General features: G+C 40.6%; 1 protein-coding gene across 2 annotated transcripts in view; it reads right to left on the bottom strand.

Moving 5' to 3' along the window:
- The window catches only part of Tprg1 (tumor protein p63 regulated 1), a 191,665-nt gene that overhangs the window by 64,132 nt on the left and 122,244 nt on the right, over positions 1-5,289 (bottom strand). The window lies entirely within an intron of this gene.

The following is a 5,289-nucleotide window of genomic DNA, read 5'->3' as shown; positions in this document are numbered from 1 at the left end:
CGATTTGATTTGAAACTGTCTCATTGCTATCTGTTTATCAATAAAACTTTGAAAAAAAATAAAAATAAAAATAAAAAAGAAAATTACTGAAGATGTTGATTGGAGAGTTTTTCAAGACAGTTAACTCAAAAACAAGTTTAAGGGTACAAATCAGTGACTCAGTGTCTGCCTGCCAAGCATTAGGTCCTGAGTTTGATTTCTGGTACAAAAAAATTAAGACTTAATCTCTTTTTCTCAGTAGTTGTATTCAGTAAAGGGAAATGGATGACATTAGAGGAGTCTTCCTACAAAGTGAGTAGAAAAACTGAATTTTTCAGGCTGAAGAAAACATGTAAACAATGACTATGAGCACCAAGAGCAAACTCACAAGTACTTGCACCTTACAGCGCCGAATTCCCCAGCTTCCTAGACTTTGGGGTTTGCATTCCAGGAAAATAAGAGCTTTTCTGCAGAGAACCACTTTTTCTCTCTGATGCCACATCCCTAACTTCAATGCCATCTGTGTTTCAGAATCCTGCCACTATGTCACTACAAGCCAAGCACACGACCCACAAAAGATGCTGAGTCTCTAACATTGAGTTTTCTCTTTACTCAGAAAAACAGCCTCTCATAGAACCTCAAAGTAGGTACCCAGGTGCTAAGTGCACTGTGAGTGCAGATAAATTTGGGGCTAGTTCTCAGGAGTTCTCCAGCAAGGATGGGATCCTGCCCTCTGGAGGAATTTCTAAGCAACAACCTCCTAAGAAGTTATTTCTCATTTAAATATAACTTCTTGGCAACCAAATATTTATCTGGAAGAAATTGGGAGTGGCCCTGTCCAATCAGGCACCTGGGTTTAGTCCATTACTCAAAAATAACAGGACTGAGGCATCTGGGAACTCCTCCCCATAGAGCTTTGCCAAGAAATAGCTCAGCAAGCCCTGCCATCCACCCAGCCTTGTCAACACTCCTCCCTTGGCATTATGACTGAGTGGACAGCACCACACCCAAGGCCAAATCCAGGGCATTCTTGGCTCAGATCCCCAGAGGCAAGTCAGAGTGAACACAACAAAGCCTTAGCTTGGGACCCTATTCACAGAAGCATGTATTATGATTTGATCTTTGCTGAAGATGGTAGGTCCAAGAGCCTCAAGGTAATTGGGTGTTTCAGAGTTTACTTCCATTCAAGCAAGTCTCAAACAACTCTTCTCCATTGGATTTAGACACCATCAGTGTTTCTAAAACAGGGTGATAATCAGAATATTGTATGTTTCCACTCCATTCTACACCAGGATCATGCATCCAGTACCTCTGGCCAGGACCTGAGTGTACTTACTCAGGGGTCCAAGCCATCCCTCACACTGCCTCTTCTCCTAATCTACTCAGCACTCACTAAGCCCAAAGCAAGGTGTCTTCCATGTGCTGACACTGTGCTTCAAGTTGTCAGAACACAAGGATGCATAAAGCCACCAGGCCTTAAAGTCTTTTTAAATTCCCATTGGCCTTCCCCAATGAACAACACATTCTACTCCGCACTGCATGAAACATGTTCTCTGTCTATCCAGTCTCTCTGTCTTCCAGTTAGTTACCCAGGAGACCAGTCATGGTTTCCTAAGCAACTTTCCACACTTTCGTGTTTCTACCTCTTTGTCATACTTTGCCCCTGGTCTATGAGTTGCCTTATTCCTATTTATCAAAATTCATCAGTCTGCTCTCTGCTTTGCAAAAAATCCCTCCCCTAAATATAGATCAGCTAGTACATCTTCCCATAGTATATTGCATCCATATCTTTTAGAACTCTTCATATTATACTTTACATGAAAATTCGTCATCTATATTTTTAGTCTTTTCATCTCCGATTAGATCTCAAGCTATTTCAGGGCAAGACCAATATATGTTCTATCTCCTTTTCACAAAAGAGATGAGTGGGGTATTGATTTTTATTTATGAATAATTATATTAAAACCATCCCAACTAAATATTTTCTGGGATTAAGTTCAGCAAAACCCAACTGATCATAAATGAGAAAACATGTGAAATAAAATGATAGTAATTCTACTGAAATAGTTGAAATAATATGTTAACAATAAAGATTTATTTTAAAAAACCAATTGCCTGATTTTCTTATGCATAAGTTCTGTTCTGTGCTAGGACTAGTTTCTTCTGATTCTCAAAAGATGTAAAACAACAGGCATATTAGGTTCCTATGTACTATATTTATAATCATTTCTCTACAAACTGGGCATGGTGGTGTACACCTGTAATCCCAGCACTTAGAAGGCTAAGACAGAAGGATCATCGAGAGTTGGTGACCAGCCTGGGCTACAAAGAGAGCTCAAGACCTTCTTGGACTATAGAGTAAAAACCTACCTAAATAAATAAATAAATAAATAAATAAATAAATAAATAAAAAGGAGAGATCACTTTTCTATATACACATGTAGAATCATCTTTCTTATGCACAGCTCCTCCATGGCCCTAGCTGAGGAGAGCTCTTGTTCCTGTGGGCATTTTTACGTGCCTGTGCTGTCCTGTTCCCTGGAGCAAATACTTTGCTTCCTTTGATTGAGGCTAAGTGCTCCAGAAAAGCCCACCGAGTTCCTATTCCCATCACAGCACTGGCTCCAGCTCGTTCTTAGTTTGTCCTTGAGTGCAAGGTCTTGAGTTGGCTCAGTGCAAATTTATAACACAGAATGGTACCCCTGACTTGCCTACTCTGAGATGTAGTACCTTTTAAGCAATGCTTTAAGTATAACACATATAGCATAACTGTCATATTTCAACAAAAAGTAATGCAAACTGGAAAGCCAAAGGAAGCCAGTGCGTGTGGAGCACCTAGAGCATTCGCCAGCTTTGCTCTGCTCACCACACCTCTGCTTCTCGCAAACCCTGCAAGACAGCTATTAGTCATCCCTTTTCAAATACAAGAACACAGCCTTGTAGAAGGTATGCATCAAAGCCAGCAAATCGCAAATCTGAGAGTGGAACTGTGGTCTGCATAATCCTAAACACCATGAAATTTCAACATATGAAACTGCCCACTCTCTCCAACCTTCAGGAGTTGGCATAATCCCTCCTCTTTTTCTGTGGATCTGTTAGCTGGGATTAGGTTTGGCTGAATAGAACAGATAAACCTAAGCTAATGACCAGCTGCACATCACGTATTTTGTTAGAAGACTAAAGTTGGGCAGTGAAGGAGTGGAATGGCAGCTCCATACAACCCTTAGGGTGCAAGAATCTTCAGGTACCCAGAGCACCACCCAGGGGTGTGATCCTTGGATACTTGGTCCAGAGTGGCTGAGCATTATGACCACATTAAGGTGGAGAAGGACATCGGAAGAGGCAGAGAACAGCAGAGCAGCCATTCCAGAACATTCTCCCACTTCTCGTGCTCACAGAACCTAGTCAGAACTTAAGTCAAATGGACAGACTTATCTCCAAGAGAGCCCAAGGGAGATAGTTACAATTTAATTTGAATAAATGGCTTCCTCAGTAATCGAGGAATCCTGTCAGAAGGAACACTGGAATAGGAGAAGGGTTGCTGGGAAAAAAACACCACAACACAAGTGCTTAGCAGACATTTCACCTACTCTGATGGTAAATTAAAAACCACAAAGAGAATTTTCAGAATTTCCAATATAGAAGGGGAAAGTGAGAAAATGAAGATTGGACATTTTTATTTATTTGTAAAGCTCTCTCCAGAGAAGATAGCAGTTGGTTTTCCTTGTCTAAGTGGAAAGAGGCTTTGGTGAAAGTGTTCTGCCACTTTAGCTTGATGCCACTTCCCAAAAGATGGGACTCACCTTACGCCGCTGCTCAGTCCCACTGACAGCCACGTCAGGTTTTGTGACCATCATGCTATAGAACCCTTGGCCACCCTTTCTACCCCTGTGTAGCTCACAATGCAAGCATGTCTGCACCACAAATGAGGCCTTTTCATGGCTGCTGAAATGTTAAAGCTTCACTCTAGCTTCAGAGTTTATGAATTTTGAACAAACATCTCTAAATTTTTATCACCCTTGGAGGTATGTGTTGATATTTTTGCCTCTCTTGTATTTTTTGTAGCTTCTAGAACCTTCTTATCCTGAATTCTATGGAGAAATGTTTCCTTAATTAATAATTAATTAAAAGAAAATATTTTATCTATATTATTTCTGAAAGAGTTTGGAAAGGAAGGGAGGAGAAATCTGGGGCTTACCCTTAAGAAGTGCAATAACTTGGATCCCTGTAAATATTCTCCCCCTCTATTTCCTTCTTAATGAGATTTCCTTGGTTTGTGTTTAAACACTTGATCTTTACCAATGGGGCAAGCACACCACTAGGTAGGTAATTCTAGTAGTCAGACATACCTCAGTGAATAAAAATGTGACCTGTCTTACACTTGCTAAGAATATTTAGTGAAGGAAATATATATATTCCTGAAAATAGGAAATATGTTAAAAAGAAATAGTAACTACAGGATAACTCCAGAGATTTTGACTCACAAGAGCAAGAGAAAAACAAAGGAGAAAGGAGGTCAGCTGAACTTAGAAAAATAGATCAAACATGAACTCTGGCCTCCCTTCTATTCCACTGTTCCTTGGGGCTGCAAAGGAGATATGCAAATGCTTCAATTCCCGTAGGGATATCAAACATTTCCCAAACAAAAACTGCCACTGGCTGCTGTGCTCCTTGTGCCCTATAGAGTTATGCTATCATTTCAAGGAAGCAAAGCTAGTACAAAATTATTAAGATGCTGATAACCTATTGATTGACCTAAGAGGTTCTACAATCACCTAATTTTCTTAATTTTTATTTTATTTATCTACTTATTTTTGATACAAGGTCTCACTATGCAGTTTGGACTCGTAGTGATCTTCCTGTCTCAGCCTCCCCAGCACTGGGATTGCAGGGGTGCAACACCATGTCCAGTTCCAAGGCTGGCATGGTGCACCTGGGGCTCTGGGCCATCCTAGCATGCAATACTGGGGATCGAACTCGTGACCTTGGACTTGTCAGACAAGTGCTTATGCTCCCGAAATATCTCCCCTACCCTACAATGATCTAAATTTACACTTTTACTTTCTTGGAGAATAAATTGAGGCTTTTGAAGAGCAAGTAACAGGATAAATAGGAAGAACAATTGGGACCAGAAAGTAAACTTTTAAAATTTAAACCACAGGTAAATACTGCATATTACATTTTCGGGTAGCTGCCTTTGTTTAGTTCGGATAAAAAATTGCAGGTCGGGGCTGGAGAGATGGCTCAGTGGTCTAAGGCGCCTACTTAGAACAAGCTTGGCAAAGCATCAGGGACCGCGGTTCAATCCCC

This window comes from Octodon degus, unplaced genomic scaffold (assembly GCF_000260255.1).
Source record: "Octodon degus isolate 3935 unplaced genomic scaffold, OctDeg1.0 scaffold00128, whole genome shotgun sequence".
NCBI classification, from domain to species: domain Eukaryota; kingdom Metazoa; phylum Chordata; class Mammalia; order Rodentia; family Octodontidae; genus Octodon; species Octodon degus.
The sequence above is the reverse complement of the archived record's forward strand: the minus strand, read 5'-3'. Positions and strand labels throughout refer to the sequence as shown.